Consider the following 20,870-nt stretch of genomic DNA (forward strand, 5'->3'; position numbering starts at 1 on the left):
AGCAGAAGCAGAAGCAGCAGAAGCAGCAGCAGCACCACCTTTTGTTTTTTGGCTGCAGCAGCAGCAGCAGCAAGGCCCACAGGGCTGGCTAGCTGGCTAGCCAGCAAGCAGGTAGCAATAAAAGTAGGAATCTTTCTTTTTAACCCTGTAAGGGGGTGGTGCACTGTACCCGAAGATACTGCCATATCGGGTCAATGCATAGGGCGACGGAAGCAAGCTTCGAAATCGGCCCACGTTCTCAAAAATCCATTTAATATATGGTCCCCAGATAGGGGACGTATCAGATATTAAACTGATAAGAACAGATACTACACTTGATCTTAGCCAAAAGGCCGAGAAGCGATAACCGTGAAAGGGGCGGGCCCAACAAGGTCCCCTTCATGGGCACTATCACTGCTTGCTGTCAGGGAGGCTGCCAGACAATTTTCCATGCACACTCTGGGCTGGGGGGCAGTCAACCACCAGTACACACAGCAGAACCTAAACCCATACCATTATTGCTAAGCAGCAAGACAGGGGCCCATTGCACTCCCACGGGGCCTTTTTAAATGCAATCCATAACCCGGATTTGCCAGGAACCCTTCTTACTCCTCCTACTTGCATGTGACACTGGGCTTAGGATCTGCATAGGAAACACACACACAAGCACACACCTACCTTTGTTGCCTGCAGATGCCTCCTTGGCTGTCCCCAAACGGTATCAAACCAACACCCACGGGAAGCTGTAAGCATAGAGGACATGCCTGCACCCCATTGGACTTACCTGTGTGGGTTAAATCCGGGTTATTTGACAACCTATGGCGGTGATGGTTCTGCTCAGGCAGAGCAGTGCTGATGCTCCTCATAAAGCTGTCGCTGCTGTGAAGGTTCTAGGTGACATCACAAATCCCTATGGTTACATACACAACAAAGCTGGGTTGTTGTTGTTTACACTCTGCAAGGCCTGTGGAAGTGAGTGACATCATAGCACTGTAGTTCTGAGGGTTCTAGATGGATGCAACAATCTCCTGTTGCTTCTATGAAGGCCATAATAGACGACATCACCAAACAGCTCCATAGTCACATACACAGCAAAGGAGAGATGTTGTTTACACCTAGTGATGTCAGTGGTATTGAGTGACATCACAGCACAGTGCTAAGGCTCCTGGGCCTGGACACAGCAGCGGCTGCAATATCTCAACGGAGAATACGTTTATATATATGTGTGTGTGTGCGCGTATATATATATATATATATATATATATATATATATATATATATATTTCTCCGCCGAAATCACTTTTAAACCCATTTCCACCTTTTTTTCCCTTCTCTTCCTCTTACTTTTTTTTCACGTTTTTTTACGTTTTTCTCCTTTTCGCCTCTTTTCTGGGCGTATTATTCTTCTTTTTCTTCTTTTTTTTCGTCTAATGCATACCCCATCAGTGCAGCAATGCTTATTCAATACCGCCAGCAGATGGAGACACTGGGGGATAATTTTCTAAGGATTTATACTGATTTTTCCTGTCTGAATTTGTCGCACAGAAAGTTGCAGGCCAAATATGTGTGACATTTCTGCGACTTTAGCTTCTAGAGCATTTTTACAACATTATACATAGGTGCTGAATACATAAAAAGCGACTGTTCAGCGACAGACAAGTCGCATCGGCTGAAAGTAGGCCAGAATGTCAGTCCATGTTGGAGCAGGTTTAGATACAGTCTAAAGCATAGATCTCAAAGTCTGTGCACAGAATTTAGCAAGGGCCTCGCACCTTCTGATGCATCAGGTAGGTGCACAATAGCATAGCCTAACCCTCTGTACTTTGGTCTATATTGATGCGGGACATAGACAGCCAGCTGATGACCAATCCATTAGTGCAATGGATGGCTGGAAGCATTTGTCTTTGCCTTTGCAATACCACAGAAGCAATGCATGGTCAATGTACAGCAATGACACACCTGTGTGAACAGCCAGGAGACCCCCCCCCCCCATGTTATGTTACATAGTTACATAGTTAGTACGGTCGAAAAAAGACATATGTCCATCAAGTTCAACCAGGGAATTAAGGGGTAGGGGTGTGGCGCGATATTGGGGAAGGGATGAGATTTTATATTTCTTCATAAGCATTAATCTTATTTTGTCAATTAGGAACATTCAGCACCCACCCGCTATCAAGGCAGCTGCCTATCATGTCATGCCCTACCTGCACAGGTGTGCTGCCTACTCAAATGATCCAATTAAGGAGGCCATTTAGTCAGCAGCAGCAGAAGTCCTGTGCCTGGACGCTCCAACAGCGGCCAGACACAAGCAGAAGCAGAAGCAGCAGAAGCAGCAGCAGCACCACCTTTTGTTTTTTGGCTGCAGCAGCAGCAGCAGCAGCAAGGCCCACAGGGCTGGCTAGCTGGCTAGCCAGCAAGCAGGTAGCAATGAAAGTAGGAATCTTTCTTTTTAACCCTGTAAGGGGGTGGTGCACTGTACCCGAAGATACTGCCATATCGGGTCAATGCATAGGGCGACGGAAGCAAGCTTCGAAATCGGCCCCCGTTCTCAAAAATCCATTTAATATATGGTCCCCAGATAGGGGACGTATCAGATATTAAACTGATAAGAACAGATACTACACTTGATCTTAGCCAAAAGGCCGAGAAGCGATAACCGTGAAAGGGGCGGGCCCAACAAGGTCCCCTTCATGGGCACTATCACTGCTTGCTGTCAGGGAGGCTGCCAGACAATTTTCCATGCACACTCTGGGCTGGGGGGCAGTCAACCACCAGTACACACAGCAGAACCTAAACCCATACCATTATTGCTAAGCAGCAAGACAGGGGCCCATTGCACTCCCACGGGGCCTTTTTAAATGCAATCCATAACCCGGATTTGCCAGGAACCCTTCTTACTCCTCCTACTTGCATGTGACACTGGGCTTAGGATCTGCATAGGAAACACACACACAAGCACACACCTACCTTTGTTGCCTGCAGATGCCTCCTTGGCTGTCCCCAAACGGTATCAAACCAACACCCACGGGAAGCTGTAAGCATAGAGGACATGCCTGCACCCCATTGGACTTACCTGTGTGGGTTAAATCCGGGTTATTTGACAACCTATGGCGGTGATGGTTCTGCTCAGGCAGAGCAGTGCTGATGCTCCTCATAAAGCTGTCGCTGCTGTGAAGGTTCTAGGTGACATCACAAATCCCTATGGTTACATACACAACAAAGCTGGGTTGTTGTTGTTTACACTCTGCAAGGCCTGTGGAAGTGAGTGACATCATAGCACTGTAGTTCTGAGGGTTCTAGATGGATGCAACAATCTCCTGTTGCTTCTATGAAGGCCATAATAGACGACATCACCAAACAGCTCCATAGTCACATACACAGCAAAGGAGAGATGTTGTTTACACCTAGTGATGTCAGTGGTATTGAGTGACATCACAGCACAGTGCTAAGGCTCCTGGGCCTGGACACAGCAGCGGCTGCAATATCTCAACGGAGAATACGTTTATATATATGTGTGTGTGTGCGCGTATATATATATATATATATATATATATATATATATATATATATATTTCTCCGCCGAAATCACTTTTAAACCCATTTCCACCTTTTTTTCCCTTCTCTTCCTCTTACTTTTTTTTCACGTTTTTTTACGTTTTTCTCCTTTTCGCCTCTTTTCTGGGCGTATTATTCTTCTTTTTCTTCTTTTTTTTCGTCTAATGCATACCCCATCAGTGCAGCAATGCTTATTCAATACCGCCAGCAGATGGAGACACTGGGGGATAATTTTCTAAGGATTTATACTGATTTTTCCTGTCTGAATTTGTCGCACAGAAAGTTGCAGGCCAAATATGTGTGACATTTCTGCGACTTTAGCTTCTAGAGCATTTTTACAACATTATACATAGGTGCTGAATACATAAAAAGCGACTGTTCAGCGACAGACAAGTCGCATCGGCTGAAAGTAGGCCAGAATGTCAGTCCATGTTGGAGCAGGTTTAGATACAGTCTAAAGCATAGATCTCAAAGTCTGTGCACAGAATTTAGCAAGGGCCTCGCACCTTCTGATGCATCAGGTAGGTGCACAATAGCATAGCCTAACCCTCTGTACTTTGGTCTATATTGATGCGGGACATAGACAGCCAGCTGATGACCAATCCATTAGTGCAATGGATGGCTGGAAGCATTTGTCTTTGCCTTTGCAATACCACAGAAGCAATGCATGGTCAATGTACAGCAATGACACACCTGTGTGAACAGCCAGGAGACCCCCCCCCCCATGTTATGTTACATAGTTACATAGTTAGTACGGTCGAAAAAAGACATATGTCCATCAAGTTCAACCAGGGAATTAAGGGGTAGGGGTGTGGCGCGATATTGGGGAAGGGATGAGATTTTATATTTCTTCATAAGCATTAATCTTATTTTGTCAATTAGGAACATTCAGCACCCACCCGCTATCAAGGCAGCTGCCTATCATGTCATGCCCTACCTGCACAGGTGTGCTGCCTACTCAAATGATCCAATTAAGGAGGCCATTTAGTCAGCAGCAGCAGAAGTCCTGTGCCTGGACGCTCCAACAGGGGCCAGACACAAGCAGAAGCAGAAGCAGCAGAAGCAGCAGCAGCACCACCTTTTGTTTTTTGGCTGCAGCAGCAGCAGCAGCAGCAAGGCCCACAGGGCTGGCTAGCTGGCTAGCCAGCAAGCAGGTAGCAATGAAAGTAGGAATCTTTCTTTTTAACCCTGTAAGGGGGTGGTGCACTGTACCCGAAGATACTGCCATATCGGGTCAATGCATAGGGCGACGGAAGCAAGCTTCGAAATCGGCCCCCGTTCTCAAAAATCCATTTAATATATGGTCCCCAGATAGGGGACGTATCAGATATTAAACTGATAAGAACAGATACTACACTTGATCTTAGCCAAAAGGCCGAGAAGCGATAACCGTGAAAGGGGCGGGCCCAACAAGGTCCCCTTCATGGGCACTATCACTGCTTGCTGTCAGGGAGGCTGCCAGACAATTTTCCATGCACACTCTGGGCTGGGGGGCAGTCAACCACCAGTACACACAGCAGAACCTAAACCCATACCATTATTGCTAAGCAGCAAGACAGGGGCCCATTGCACTCCCACGGGGCCTTTTTAAATGCAATCCATAACCCGGATTTGCCAGGAACCCTTCTTACTCCTCCTACTTGCATGTGACACTGGGCTTAGGATCTGCATAGGAAACACACACACAAGCACACACCTACCTTTGTTGCCTGCAGATGCCTCCTTGGCTGTCCCCAAACGGTATCAAACCAACACCCACGGGAAGCTGTAAGCATAGAGGACATGCCTGCACCCCATTGGACTTACCTGTGTGGGTTAAATCCGGGTTATTTGACAACCTATGGCGGTGATGGTTCTGCTCAGGCAGAGCAGTGCTGATGCTCCTCATAAAGCTGTCGCTGCTGTGAAGGTTCTAGGTGACATCACAAATCCCTATGGTTACATACACAACAAAGCTGGGTTGTTGTTGTTTACACTCTGCAAGGCCTGTGGAAGTGAGTGACATCATAGCACTGTAGTTCTGAGGGTTCTAGATGGATGCAACAATCTCCTGTTGCTTCTATGAAGGCCATAATAGACGACATCACCAAACAGCTCCATAGTCACATACACAGCAAAGGAGAGATGTTGTTTACACCTAGTGATGTCAGTGGTATTGAGTGACATCACAGCACAGTGCTAAGGCTCCTGGGCCTGGACACAGCAGCGGCTGCAATATCTCAACGGAGAATACGTTTATATATATGTGTGTGTGTGCGCGTATATATATATATATATATATATATATATATATATATATATATATATTTCTCCGCCGAAATCACTTTTAAACCCATTTCCACCTTTTTTTCCCTTCTCTTCCTCTTACTTTTTTTTCACGTTTTTTTACGTTTTTCTCCTTTTCGCCTCTTTTCTGGGCGTATTATTCTTCTTTTTCTTCTTTTTTTTCGTCTAATGCATACCCCATCAGTGCAGCAATGCTTATTCAATACCGCCAGCAGATGGAGACACTGGGGGATAATTTTCTAAGGATTTATACTGATTTTTCCTGTCTGAATTTGTCGCACAGAAAGTTGCAGGCCAAATATGTGTGACATTTCTGCGACTTTAGCTTCTAGAGCATTTTTACAACATTATACATAGGTGCTGAATACATAAAAAGCGACTGTTCAGCGACAGACAAGTCGCATCGGCTGAAAGTAGGCCAGAATGTCAGTCCATGTTGGAGCAGGTTTAGATACAGTCTAAAGCATAGATCTCAAAGTCTGTGCACAGAATTTAGCAAGGGCCTCGCACCTTCTGATGCATCAGGTAGGTGCACAATAGCATAGCCTAACCCTCTGTACTTTGGTCTATATTGATGCGGGACATAGACAGCCAGCTGATGACCAATCCATTAGTGCAATGGATGGCTGGAAGCATTTGTCTTTGCCTTTGCAATACCACAGAAGCAATGCATGGTCAATGTACAGCAATGACACACCTGTGTGAACAGCCAGGAGACCCCCCCCCCCATGTTATGTTACATAGTTACATAGTTAGTACGGTCGAAAAAAGACATATGTCCATCAAGTTCAACCAGGGAATTAAGGGGTAGGGGTGTGGCGCGATATTGGGGAAGGGATGAGATTTTATATTTCTTCATAAGCATTAATCTTATTTTGTCAATTAGGAACATTCAGCACCCACCCGCTATCAAGGCAGCTGCCTATCATGTCATGCCCTACCTGCACAGGTGTGCTGCCTACTCAAATGATCCAATTAAGGAGGCCATTTAGTCAGCAGCAGCAGAAGTCCTGTGCCTGGACGCTCCAACAGGGGCCAGACACAAGCAGAAGCAGAAGCAGCAGAAGCAGCAGCAGCACCACCTTTTGTTTTTTGGCTGCAGCAGCAGCAGCAAGGCCCACAGGGCTGGCTAGCTGGCTAGCCAGCAAGCAGGTAGCAATGAAAGTAGGAATCTTTCTTTTTAACCCTGTAAGGGGGTGGTGCACTGTACCCGAAGATACTGCCATATCGGGTCAATGCATAGGGCGACGGAAGCAAGCTTCGAAATCGGCCCCCGTTCTCAAAAATCCATTTAATATATGGTCCCCAGATAGGGGACGTATCAGATATTAAACTGATAAGAACAGATACTACACTTGATCTTAGCCAAAAGGCCGAGAAGCGATAACCGTGAAAGGGGCGGGCCCAACAAGGTCCCCTTCATGGGCACTATCACTGCTTGCTGTCAGGGAGGCTGCCAGACAATTTTCCATGCACACTCTGGGCTGGGGGGCAGTCAACCACCAGTACACACAGCAGAACCTAAACCCATACCATTATTGCTAAGCAGCAAGACAGGGGCCCATTGCACTCCCACGGGGCCTTTTTAAATGCAATCCATAACCCGGATTTGCCAGGAACCCTTCTTACTCCTCCTACTTGCATGTGACACTGGGCTTAGGATCTGCATAGGAAACACACACACAAGCACACACCTACCTTTGTTGCCTGCAGATGCCTCCTTGGCTGTCCCCAAACGGTATCAAACCAACACCCACGGGAAGCTGTAAGCATAGAGGACATGCCTGCACCCCATTGGACTTACCTGTGTGGGTTAAATCCGGGTTATTTGACAACCTATGGCGGTGATGGTTCTGCTCAGGCAGAGCAGTGCTGATGCTCCTCATAAAGCTGTCGCTGCTGTGAAGGTTCTAGGTGACATCACAAATCCCTATGGTTACATACACAACAAAGCTGGGTTGTTGTTGTTTACACTCTGCAAGGCCTGTGGAAGTGAGTGACATCATAGCACTGTAGTTCTGAGGGTTCTAGATGGATGCAACAATCTCCTGTTGCTTCTATGAAGGCCATAATAGACGACATCACCAAACAGCTCCATAGTCACATACACAGCAAAGGAGAGATGTTGTTTACACCTAGTGATGTCAGTGGTATTGAGTGACATCACAGCACAGTGCTAAGGCTCCTGGGCCTGGACACAGCAGCGGCTGCAATATCTCAACGGAGAATACGTTTATATATATGTGTGTGTGTGCGCGTATATATATATATATATATATATATATATATATATATATATATTTCTCCGCCGAAATCACTTTTAAACCCATTTCCACCTCCTTTTTTTCCCTTCTCTTCCTCTTACTTTTTTTTCACGTTTTTTTACCTTTTTCTCCTTTTCACCTCTTTTCTGGGCGTATTATTCTTCTTTTTCTTCTTTTTTTTCGTCTAATGCATGCCCCATCAGTGCAGCAATGCTTATTCAATACCGCCAGCAGATGGAGACACTGGGGGATAATTTTCTAAGGATTTATACTGATTTTTCCTGTCTGAATTTGTCGCACAGAAAGTTGCAGGCCAAATATGTGTGACATTTCTGCGACTTTAGCTTCTAGAGCATTTTTACAACATTATACATAGGTGCTGAATACATAAAAAGCGACTGTTCAGCGACAGACAAGTCGCATCGGCTGAAAGTAGGCCAGAATGTCAGTCCATGTTGGAGCAGGTTTAGATACAGTCTAAAGCATAGATCTCAAAGTCTGTGCACAGAATTTAGCAAGGGCCTCGCACCTTCTGATGCATCAGGTAGGTGCACAATAGCATAGCCTAACCCTCTGTACTTTGGTCTATATTGATGCGGGACATAGACAGCCAGCTGATGACCAATCCATTAGTGCAATGGATGGCTGGAAGCATTTGTCTTTGCCTTTGCAATACCACAGAAGCAATGCATGGTCAATGTACAGCAATGACACACCTGTGTGAACAGCCAGGAGACCCCCCCCCCCATGTTATGTTACATAGTTACATAGTTAGTACGGTCGAAAAAAGACATATGTCCATCAAGTTCAACCAGGGAATTAAGGGGTAGGGGTGTGGCGCGATATTGGGGAAGGGATGAGATTTTATATTTCTTCATAAGCATTAATCTTATTTTGTCAATTAGGAACATTCAGCACCCACCCGCTATCAAGGCAGCTGCCTATCATGTCATGCCCTACCTGCACAGGTGTGCTGCCTACTCAAATGATCCAATTAAGGAGGCCATTTAGTCAGCAGCAGCAGAAGTCCTGTGCCTGGACGCTCCAACAGGGGCCAGACACAAGCAGAAGCAGAAGCAGCAGAAGCAGCAGCAGCACCACCTTTTGTTTTTTGGCTGCAGCAGCAGCAGCAGCAAGGCCCACAGGGCTGGCTAGCTGGCTAGCCAGCAAGCAGGTAGCAATAAAAGTAGGAATCTTTCTTTTTAACCCTGTAAGGGGGTGGTGCACTGTACCCGAAGATACTGCCATATCGGGTCAATGCATAGGGCGACGGAAGCAAGCTTCGAAATCGGCCCACGTTCTCAAAAATCCATTTAATATATGGTCCCCAGATAGGGGACGTATCAGATATTAAACTGATAAGAACAGATACTACACTTGATCTTAGCCAAAAGGCCGAGAAGCGATAACCGTGAAAGGGGCGGGCCCAACAAGGTCCCCTTCATGGGCACTATCACTGCTTGCTGTCAGGGAGGCTGCCAGACAATTTTCCATGCACACTCTGGGCTGGGGGGCAGTCAACCACCAGTACACACAGCAGAACCTAAACCCATACCATTATTGCTAAGCAGCAAGACAGGGGCCCATTGCACTCCCACGGGGCCTTTTTAAATGCAATCCATAACCCGGATTTGCCAGGAACCCTTCTTACTCCTCCTACTTGCATGTGACACTGGGCTTAGGATCTGCATAGGAAACACACACACAAGCACACACCTACCTTTGTTGCCTGCAGATGCCTCCTTGGCTGTCCCCAAACGGTATCAAACCAACACCCACGGGAAGCTGTAAGCATAGAGGACATGCCTGCACCCCATTGGACTTACCTGTGTGGGTTAAATCCGGGTTATTTGACAACCTATGGCGGTGATGGTTCTGCTCAGGCAGAGCAGTGCTGATGCTCCTCATAAAGCTGTCGCTGCTGTGAAGGTTCTAGGTGACATCACAAATCCCTATGGTTACATACACAACAAAGCTGGGTTGTTGTTGTTTACACTCTGCAAGGCCTGTGGAAGTGAGTGACATCATAGCACTGTAGTTCTGAGGGTTCTAGATGGATGCAACAATCTCCTGTTGCTTCTATGAAGGCCATAATAGACGACATCACCAAACAGCTCCATAGTCACATACACAGCAAAGGAGAGATGTTGTTTACACCTAGTGATGTCAGTGGTATTGAGTGACATCACAGCACAGTGCTAAGGCTCCTGGGCCTGGACACAGCAGCGGCTGCAATATCTCAACGGAGAATACGTTTATATATATGTGTGTGTGTGCGCGTATATATATATATATATATATATATATATATATATATATATATATTTCTCCGCCGAAATCACTTTTAAACCCATTTCCACCTTTTTTTCCCTTCTCTTCCTCTTACTTTTTTTTCACGTTTTTTTACGTTTTTCTCCTTTTCGCCTCTTTTCTGGGCGTATTATTCTTCTTTTTCTTCTTTTTTTTCGTCTAATGCATACCCCATCAGTGCAGCAATGCTTATTCAATACCGCCAGCAGATGGAGACACTGGGGGATAATTTTCTAAGGATTTATACTGATTTTTCCTGTCTGAATTTGTCGCACAGAAAGTTGCAGGCCAAATATGTGTGACATTTCTGCGACTTTAGCTTCTAGAGCATTTTTACAACATTATACATAGGTGCTGAATACATAAAAAGCGACTGTTCAGCGACAGACAAGTCGCATCGGCTGAAAGTAGGCCAGAATGTCAGTCCATGTTGGAGCAGGTTTAGATACAGTCTAAAGCATAGATCTCAAAGTCTGTGCACAGAATTTAGCAAGGGCCTCGCACCTTCTGATGCATCAGGTAGGTGCACAATAGCATAGCCTAACCCTCTGTACTTTGGTCTATATTGATGCGGGACATAGACAGCCAGCTGATGACCAATCCATTAGTGCAATGGATGGCTGGAAGCATTTGTCTTTGCCTTTGCAATACCACAGAAGCAATGCATGGTCAATGTACAGCAATGACACACCTGTGTGAACAGCCAGGAGACCCCCCCCCCCATGTTATGTTACATAGTTACATAGTTAGTACGGTCGAAAAAAGACATATGTCCATCAAGTTCAACCAGGGAATTAAGGGGTAGGGGTGTGGCGCGATATTGGGGAAGGGATGAGATTTTATATTTCTTCATAAGCATTAATCTTATTTTGTCAATTAGGAACATTCAGCACCCACCCGCTATCAAGGCAGCTGCCTATCATGTCATGCCCTACCTGCACAGGTGTGCTGCCTACTCAAATGATCCAATTAAGGAGGCCATTTAGTCAGCAGCAGCAGAAGTCCTGTGCCTGGACGCTCCAACAGCGGCCAGACACAAGCAGAAGCAGAAGCAGCAGAAGCAGCAGCAGCACCACCTTTTGTTTTTTGGCTGCAGCAGCAGCAGCAGCAGCAAGGCCCACAGGGCTGGCTAGCTGGCTAGCCAGCAAGCAGGTAGCAATGAAAGTAGGAATCTTTCTTTTTAACCCTGTAAGGGGGTGGTGCACTGTACCCGAAGATACTGCCATATCGGGTCAATGCATAGGGCGACGGAAGCAAGCTTCGAAATCGGCCCCCGTTCTCAAAAATCCATTTAATATATGGTCCCCAGATAGGGGACGTATCAGATATTAAACTGATAAGAACAGATACTACACTTGATCTTAGCCAAAAGGCCGAGAAGCGATAACCGTGAAAGGGGCGGGCCCAACAAGGTCCCCTTCATGGGCACTATCACTGCTTGCTGTCAGGGAGGCTGCCAGACAATTTTCCATGCACACTCTGGGCTGGGGGGCAGTCAACCACCAGTACACACAGCAGAACCTAAACCCATACCATTATTGCTAAGCAGCAAGACAGGGGCCCATTGCACTCCCACGGGGCCTTTTTAAATGCAATCCATAACCCGGATTTGCCAGGAACCCTTCTTACTCCTCCTACTTGCATGTGACACTGGGCTTAGGATCTGCATAGGAAACACACACACAAGCACACACCTACCTTTGTTGCCTGCAGATGCCTCCTTGGCTGTCCCCAAACGGTATCAAACCAACACCCACGGGAAGCTGTAAGCATAGAGGACATGCCTGCACCCCATTGGACTTACCTGTGTGGGTTAAATCCGGGTTATTTGACAACCTATGGCGGTGATGGTTCTGCTCAGGCAGAGCAGTGCTGATGCTCCTCATAAAGCTGTCGCTGCTGTGAAGGTTCTAGGTGACATCACAAATCCCTATGGTTACATACACAACAAAGCTGGGTTGTTGTTGTTTACACTCTGCAAGGCCTGTGGAAGTGAGTGACATCATAGCACTGTAGTTCTGAGGGTTCTAGATGGATGCAACAATCTCCTGTTGCTTCTATGAAGGCCATAATAGACGACATCACCAAACAGCTCCATAGTCACATACACAGCAAAGGAGAGATGTTGTTTACACCTAGTGATGTCAGTGGTATTGAGTGACATCACAGCACAGTGCTAAGGCTCCTGGGCCTGGACACAGCAGCGGCTGCAATATCTCAACGGAGAATACGTTTATATATATGTGTGTGTGTGCGCGTATATATATATATATATATATATATATATATATATATATATATATTTCTCCGCCGAAATCACTTTTAAACCCATTTCCACCTTTTTTTCCCTTCTCTTCCTCTTACTTTTTTTTCACGTTTTTTTACGTTTTTCTCCTTTTCGCCTCTTTTCTGGGCGTATTATTCTTCTTTTTCTTCTTTTTTTCGTCTAATGCATACCCCATCAGTGCAGCAATGCTTATTCAATACCGCCAGCAGATGGAGACACTGGGGGATAATTTTCTAAGGATTTATACTGATTTTTCCTGTCTGAATTTGTCGCACAGAAAGTTGCAGGCCAAATATGTGTGACATTTCTGCGACTTTAGCTTCTAGAGCATTTTTACAACATTATACATAGGTGCTGAATACATAAAAAGCGACTGTTCAGCGACAGACAAGTCGCATCGGCTGAAAGTAGGCCAGAATGTCAGTCCATGTTGGAGCAGGTTTAGATACAGTCTAAAGCATAGATCTCAAAGTCTGTGCACAGAATTTAGCAAGGGCCTCGCACCTTCTGATGCATCAGGTAGGTGCACAATAGCATAGCCTAACCCTCTGTACTTTGGTCTATATTGATGCGGGACATAGACAGCCAGCTGATGACCAATCCATTAGTGCAATGGATGGCTGGAAGCATTTGTCTTTGCCTTTGCAATACCACAGAAGCAATGCATGGTCAATGTACAGCAATGACACACCTGTGTGAACAGCCAGGAGACCCCCCCCCCCATGTTATGTTACATAGTTACATAGTTAGTACGGTCGAAAAAAGACATATGTCCATCAAGTTCAACCAGGGAATTAAGGGGTAGGGGTGTGGCGCGATATTGGGGAAGGGATGAGATTTTATATTTCTTCATAAGCATTAATCTTATTTTGTCAATTAGGAACATTCAGCACCCACCCGCTATCAAGGCAGCTGCCTATCATGTCATGCCCTACCTGCACAGGTGTGCTGCCTACTCAAATGATCCAATTAAGGAGGCCATTTAGTCAGCAGCAGCAGAAGTCCTGTGCCTGGACGCTCCAACAGGGGCCAGACACAAGCAGAAGCAGAAGCAGCAGAAGCAGCAGCAGCACCACCTTTTGTTTTTTGGCTGCAGCAGCAGCAGCAGCAAGGCCCACAGGGCTGGCTAGCTGGCTAGCCAGCAAGCAGGTAGCAATGAAAGTAGGAATCTTTCTTTTTAACCCTGTAAGGGGGTGGTGCACTGTACCCGAAGATACTGCCATATCGGGTCAATGCATAGGGCGACGGAAGCAAGCTTCGAAATCGGCCCCCGTTCTCAAAAATCCATTTAATATATGGTCCCCAGATAGGGGACGTATCAGATATTAAACTGATAAGAACAGATACTACACTTGATCTTAGCCAAAAGGCCGAGAAGCGATAACCGTGAAAGGGGCGGGCCCAACAAGGTCCCCTTCATGGGCACTATCACTGCTTGCTGTCAGGGAGGCTGCCAGACAATTTTCCATGCACACTCTGGGCTGGGGGGCAGTCAACCACCAGTACACACAGCAGAACCTAAACCCATACCATTATTGCTAAGCAGCAAGACAGGGGCCCATTGCACTCCCACGGGGCCTTTTTAAATGCAATCCATAACCCGGATTTGCCAGGAACCCTTCTTACTCCTCCTACTTGCATGTGACACTGGGCTTAGGATCTGCATAGGAAACACACACACAAGCACACACCTACCTTTGTTGCCTGCAGATGCCTCCTTGGCTGTCCCCAAACGGTATCAAACCAACACCCACGGGAAGCTGTAAGCATAGAGGACATGCCTGCACCCCATTGGACTTACCTGTGTGGGTTAAATCCGGGTTATTTGACAACCTATGGCGGTGATGGTTCCTGCTCAGGCAGAGCAGTGCTGATGCTCCTCATAAAGCTGTCGCTGCTGTGAAGGTTCTAGGTGACATCACAAATCCCTATGGTTACATACACAACAAAGCTGGGTTGTTGTTGTTTACACTCTGCAAGGCCTGTGGAAGTGAGTGACATCATAGCACTGTAGTTCTGAGGGTTCTAGATGGATGCAACAATCTCCTGTTGCTTCTATGAAGGCCATAATAGACGACATCACCAAACAGCTCCATAGTCACATACACAGCAAAGGAGAGATGTTGTTTACACCTAGTGATGTCAGTGGTATTGAGTGACATCACAGCACAGTGCTAAGGCTCCTGGGCCTGGACACAGCAGCGGCTGCAATATCTCAACGGAGAATACGTTTATATATATGTGTGTGTGTGCGTATATATATATATATATATATATATATATATATATATATATATATTTCTCCGCCGAAATCACTTTTAAACCCATTTCCACCTTTTTTTCCCTTCTCTTCCTCTTACTTTTTTTTCACGTTTTTTTACGTTTTTCTCCTTTTCGCCTCTTTTCTGGGCGTATTATTCTTCTTTTTCTTCTTTTTTTTCGTCTAATGCATACCCCATCAGTGCAGCAATGCTTATTCAATACCGCCAGCAGATGGAGACACTGGGGGATAATTTTCTAAGGATTTATACTGATTTTTCCTGTCTGAATTTGTCGCACAGAAAGTTGCAGGCCAAATATGTGTGACATTTCTGCGACTTTAGCTTCTAGAGCATTTTTACAACATTATACATAGGTGCTGAATACATAAAAAGCGACTGTTCAGCGACAGACAAGTCGCATCGGCTGAAAGTAGGCCAGAATGTCAGTCCATGTTGGAGCAGGTTTAGATACAGTCTAAAGCATAGATCTCAAAGTCTGTGCACAGAATTTAGCAAGGGCCTCGCACCTTCTGATGCATCAGGTAGGTGCACAATAGCATAGCCTAACCCTCTGTACTTTGGTCTATATTGATGCGGGACATAGACAGCCAGCTGATGACCAATCCATTAGTGCAATGGATGGCTGGAAGCATTTGTCTTTGCCTTTGCAATACCACAGAAGCAATGCATGGTCAATGTACAGCAATGACACACCTGTGTGAACAGCCAGGAGACCCCCCCCCCCCCATGTTATGTTACATAGTTACATAGTTAGTACGGTCGAAAAAAGACATATGTCCATCAAGTTCAACCAGGGAATTAAGGGGTAGGGGTGTGGCGCGATATTGGGGAAGGGATGAGATTTTATATTTCTTCATAAGCATTAATCTTATTTTGTCAATTAGGAACATTCAGCACCCACCCGCTATCAAGGCAGCTGCCTATCATGTCATGCCCTACCTGCACAGGTGTGCTGCCTACTCAAATGATCCAATTAAGGAGGCCATTTAGTCAGCAGCAGCAGAAGTCCTGTGCCTGGACGCTCCAACAGGGGCCAGACACAAGCAGAAGCAGAAGCAGCAGAAGCAGCAGCAGCACCACCTTTTGTTTTTTGGCTGCAGCAGCAGCAGCAGCAAGGCCCACAGGGCTGGCTAGCTGGCTAGCCAGCAAGCAGGTAGCAATGAAAGAAGTAGGAATCTTTCTTTTTAACCCTGTAAGGGGGTGGTGCACTGTACCCGAAGATACTGCCATATCGGGTCAATGCATAGGGCGACGGAAGCAAGCTTCGAAATCGGCCCCCGTTCTCAAAAATCCATTTAATATATGGTCCCCAGATAGGGGACGTATCAGATATTAAACTGATAAGAACAGATACTACACTTGATCTTAGCCAAAAGGCCGAGAAGCGATAACCGTGAAAGGGGCGGGCCCAACAAGGTCCCCTTCATGGGCACTATCACTGCTTGCTGTCAGGGAGGCTGCCAGACAATTTTCCATGCACACTCTGGGCTGGGGGGCAGTCAACCACCAGTACACACAGCAGAACCTAAACCCATACCATTATTGCTAAGCAGCAAGACAGGGGCCCATTGCACTCCCACGGGGCCTTTTTAAATGCAATCCATAACCCGGATTTGCCAGGAACCCTTCTTACTCCTCCTACTTGCATGTGACACTGGGCTTAGGATCTGCATAGGAAACACACACACAAGCACACACCTACCTTTGTTGCCTGCAGATGCCTCCTTGGCTGTCCCCAAACGGTATCAAACCAACACCCACGGGAAGCTGTAAGCATAGAGGACATGCCTGCACCCCATTGGACTTACCTGTGTGGGTTAAATCCGGGTTATTTGACAACCTATGGCGGTGATGGTTCTGCTCAGGCAGAGCAGTGCTGATGCTCCTCATAAAGCTGTCGCTGCTGTGAAGGTTCTAGGTGACATCACAAATCCCTATGGTTACATACACAACAAAGCTGGGTTGTTGTTGTTTACACTCTGCAAGGCCTGTGGAAGTGAGTGACATCATAGCACTGTAGTTCTGAGGGTTCTAGATGGATGCAACAATCTCCTGTTGCTTCTATGAAGGCCATAATAGACGACATCACCAAACAGCTCCATAGTCACATACACAGCAAAGGAGAGATGTTGTTTACACCTAGTGATGTCAGTGGTATTGAGTGACATCACAGCACAGTGCTAAGGCTCCTGGGCCTGGACACAGCAGCGGCTGCAATATCTCAACGGAGAATACGTTTATATATATGTGTGTGTGTGCGCGTATATATATATATATATATATATATATATATATATATATATATTTCTCCGCCGAAATCACTTTTAAACCCATTTCCACCTCCTTTTTTTCCCTTCTCTTCCTCTTACTTTTTTTTCACGTTTTTTTACCTTTTTCTCCTTTTCACCTCTTTTCTGGGCGTATTATTCTTCTTTTTCTTCTTTTTTTTCGTCTAATGCATGCCCCATCAGTGCAGCAATGCTTATTCAATACCGCCAGCAGATGGAGACACTGGGGGATAATTTTCTAAGGATTTATACTGATTTTTCCTGTCTGAATTTGTCGCACAGAAAGTTGCAGGCCAAATATGTGTGACATTTCTGCGACTTTAGCTTCTAGAGCATTTTTACAACATTATACATAGGTGCTGAATACATAAAAAGCGACTGTTCAGCGACAGACAAGTCGCATCGGCTGAAAGTAGGCCAGAATGTCAGTCCATGTTGGAGCAGGTTTAGATACAGTCTAAAGCATAGATCTCAAAGTCTGTGCACAGAATTTAGCAAGGGCCTCGCACCTTCTGATGCATCAGGTAGGTGCACAATAGCATAGCCTAACCCTCTGTACTTTGGTCTATATTGATGCGGGACATAGACAGCCAGCTGATGACCAATCCATTAGTGCAATGGATGGCTGGAAGCATTTGTCTTTGCCTTTGCAATACCACAGAAGCAATGCATGGTCAATGTACAGCAATGACACACCTGTGTGAACAGCCAGGAGACCCCCCCCCCCATGTTATGTTACATAGTTACATAGTTAGTACGGTCGAAAAAAGACATATGTCCATCAAGTTCAACCAGGGAATTAAGGGGTAGGGGTGTGGCGCGATATTGGGGAAGGGATGAGATTTTATATTTCTTCATAAGCATTAATCTTATTTTGTCAATTAGGAACATTCAGCACCCACCCGCTATCAAGGCAGCTGCCTATCATGTCATGCCCTACCTGCACAGGTGTGCTGCCTACTCAAATGATCCAATTAAGGAGGCCATTTAGTCAGCAGCAGCAGAAGTCCTGTGCCTGGACGCTCCAACAGGGGCCAGACACAAGCAGAAGCAGAAGCAGCAGAAGCAGCAGCAGCACCACCTTTTGTTTTTTGGCTGCAGCAGCAGCAGCAGCAAGGCCCACAGGGCTGGCTAGCTGGCTAGCCAGCAAGCAGGTAGCAATAAAAGTAGGAATCTTTCTTTTTAACCCTGTAAGGGGGTGGTGCACTGTACCCGAAGATACTGCCATATCGGGTCAATGCATAGGGCGACGGAAGCAAGCTTCGAAATCGGCCCACGTTCTCAAAAATCCATTTAATATATGGTCCCCAGATAGGGGACGTATCAGATATTAAACTGATAAGAACAGATACTACACTTGATCTTAGCCAAAAGGCCGAGAAGCGATAACCGTGAAAGGGGCGGGCCCAACAAGGTCCCCTTCATGGGCACTATCACTGCTTGCTGTCAGGGAGGCTGCCAGACAATTTTCCATGCACACTCTGGGCTGGGGGGCAGTCAACCACCAGTACACACAGCAGAACCTAAACCCATACCATTATTGCTAAGCAGCAAGACAGGGGCCCATTGCACTCCCACGGGGCCTTTTTAAATGCAATCCATAACCCGGATTTGCCAGGAACCCTTCTTACTCCTCCTACTTGCATGTGACACTGGGCTTAGGATCTGCATAGGAAACACACACACAAGCACACACCTACCTTTGTTGCCTGCAGATGCCTCCTTGGCTGTCCCCAAACGGTATCAAACCAACACCCACGGGAAGCTGTAAGCATAGAGGACATGCCTGCACCCCATTGGACTTACCTGTGTGGGTTAAATCCGGGTTATTTGACAACCTATGGCGGTGATGGTTCTGCTCAGGCAGAGCAGTGCTGATGCTCCTCATAAAGCTGTCGCTGCTGTGAAGGTTCTAGGTGACATCACAAATCCCTATGGTTACATACACAACAAAGCTGGGTTGTTGTTGTTTACACTCTGCAAGGCCTGTGGAAGTGAGTGACATCATAGCACTGTAGTTCTGAGGGTTCTAGATGGATGCAACAATCTCCTGTTGCTTCTATGAAGGCCATAATAGACGACATCACCAAACAGCTCCATAGTCACATACACAGCAAAGGAGAGATGTTGTTTACACCTAGTGATGTCAGTGGTATTGAGTGACATCACAGCACAGTGCTAAGGCTCCTGGGCCTGGACACAGCAGCGGCTGCAATATCTCAACGGAGAATACGTTTATATATATGTGTGTGTGTGCGCGTATATATATATATATATATATATATATATATATATATATATATATTTCTCCGCCGAAATCACTTTTAAACCCATTTCCACCTTTTTTTCCCTTCTCTTCCTCTTACTTTTTTTTCACGTTTTTTTACGTTTTTCTCCTTTTCGCCTCTTTTCTGGGCGTATTATTCTTCTTTTTCTTCTTTTTTTTCGTCTAATGCATACCCCATCAGTGCAGCAATGCTTATTCAATACCGCCAGCAGATGGAGACACTGGGGGATAATTTTCTAAGGATTTATACTGATTTTTCCTGTCTGAATTTGTCGCACAGAAAGTTGCAGGCCAAATATGTGTGACATTTCTGCGACTTTAGCTTCTAGAGCATTTTTACAACATTATACATAGGTGCTGAATACATAAAAAGCGACTGTTCAGCGACAGACAAGTCGCATCGGCTGAAAGTAGGCCAGAATGTCAGTCCATGTTGGAGCAGGTTTAGATACAGTCTAAAGCATAGATCTCAAAGTCTGTGCACAGAATTTAGCAAGGGCCTCGCACCTTCTGATGCATCAGGTAGGTGCACAATAGCATAGCCTAACCCTCTGTACTTTGGTCTATATTGATGCGGGACATAGACAGCCAGCTGATGACCAATCCATTAGTGCAATGGATGGCTGGAAGCATTTGTCTTTGCCTTTGCAATACCACAGAAGCAATGCATGGTCAATGTACAGCAATGACACACCTGTGTGAACAGCCAGGAGACCCCCCCCCCCATGTTATGTTACATAGTTACATAGTTAGTACGGTCGAAAAAAGACATATGTCCATCAAGTTCAACCAGGGAATTAAGGGGTAGGGGTGTGGCGCGATATTGGGGAAGGGATGAGATTTTATATTTCTTCATAAGCATTAATCTTATTTTGTCAATTAGGAACATTCAGCACCCACCCGCTATCAAGGCAGCTGCCTATCATGTCATGCCCTACCTGCACAGGTGTGCTGCCTACTCAAATGATCCAATTAAGGAGGCCATTTAGTCAGCAGCAGCAGAAGTCCTGTGCCTGGACGCTCCAACAGCGGCCAGACACAAGCAGAAGCAGAAGCAGCAGAAGCAGCAGCAGCACCACCTTTTGTTTTTTGGCTGCAGCAGCAGCAGCAGCAGCAAGGCCCACAGGGCTGGCTAGCTGGCTAGCCAGCAAGCAGGTAGCAATGAAAGTAGGAATCTTTCTTTTTAACCCTGTAAGGGGGTGGTGCACTGTACCCGAAGATACTGCCATATCGGGTCAATGCATAGGGCGACGGAAGCAAGCTTCGAAATCGGCCCCCGTTCTCAAAAATCCATTTAATATATGGTCCCCAGATAGGGGACGTATCAGATAT

At 46.1% G+C, this 20,870-nt stretch overlaps 9 non-coding genes and 1 pseudogene across 9 annotated transcripts; all 10 read right to left on the reverse strand.

Moving 5' to 3' along the window:
* Window positions 1-153: 153 nt before the first annotated feature.
* LOC130329886 (U2 spliceosomal RNA) lies at window positions 154-344 on the reverse strand. The gene has a single exon (XR_008873362.1). It is a non-coding gene; the product is annotated as a U2 spliceosomal RNA (small nuclear RNA).
* A 2,098-nt stretch (window positions 345-2,442) lies between these two features.
* Window positions 2,443-2,633, reverse strand: LOC130329884 (U2 spliceosomal RNA). Its single transcript, XR_008873360.1, has one exon. It is a non-coding gene; the product is annotated as a U2 spliceosomal RNA (small nuclear RNA).
* A 2,097-nt stretch (window positions 2,634-4,730) lies between these two features.
* LOC130329891 (U2 spliceosomal RNA) lies at window positions 4,731-4,921 on the reverse strand. The gene has a single exon (XR_008873365.1). It is a non-coding gene; the product is annotated as a U2 spliceosomal RNA (small nuclear RNA).
* Window positions 4,922-7,014: 2,093 nt separating this feature from the next.
* On the reverse strand, window positions 7,015-7,205 carry LOC130329892 (U2 spliceosomal RNA). Its single transcript, XR_008873366.1, has one exon. It is a non-coding gene; the product is annotated as a U2 spliceosomal RNA (small nuclear RNA).
* Window positions 7,206-9,300: 2,095 nt separating this feature from the next.
* Window positions 9,301-9,491, reverse strand: LOC130329888 (U2 spliceosomal RNA). Its single transcript, XR_008873363.1, has one exon. It is a non-coding gene; the product is annotated as a U2 spliceosomal RNA (small nuclear RNA).
* Window positions 9,492-11,588: 2,097 nt separating this feature from the next.
* LOC130329893 (U2 spliceosomal RNA) lies at window positions 11,589-11,779 on the reverse strand. The gene has a single exon (XR_008873367.1). It is a non-coding gene; the product is annotated as a U2 spliceosomal RNA (small nuclear RNA).
* Window positions 11,780-13,872: 2,093 nt separating this feature from the next.
* On the reverse strand, window positions 13,873-14,063 carry LOC130329894 (U2 spliceosomal RNA). The gene has a single exon (XR_008873368.1). It is a non-coding gene; the product is annotated as a U2 spliceosomal RNA (small nuclear RNA).
* A 2,098-nt stretch (window positions 14,064-16,161) lies between these two features.
* Window positions 16,162-16,352, reverse strand: LOC130329885 (U2 spliceosomal RNA). Its single transcript, XR_008873361.1, has one exon. It is a non-coding gene; the product is annotated as a U2 spliceosomal RNA (small nuclear RNA).
* A 2,095-nt stretch (window positions 16,353-18,447) lies between these two features.
* Window positions 18,448-18,638, reverse strand: LOC130329889 (U2 spliceosomal RNA). The gene has a single exon (XR_008873364.1). It is a non-coding gene; the product is annotated as a U2 spliceosomal RNA (small nuclear RNA).
* A 2,097-nt stretch (window positions 18,639-20,735) lies between these two features.
* LOC130329890 (U2 spliceosomal RNA) lies at window positions 20,736-20,870 on the reverse strand (annotated as a pseudogene; the record flags this gene model as incomplete).

This window comes from Hyla sarda, unplaced genomic scaffold, assembly GCF_029499605.1.
Source record: "Hyla sarda isolate aHylSar1 unplaced genomic scaffold, aHylSar1.hap1 scaffold_3253, whole genome shotgun sequence".
Lineage (NCBI taxonomy): Eukaryota > Metazoa > Chordata > Amphibia > Anura > Hylidae > Hyla > Hyla sarda.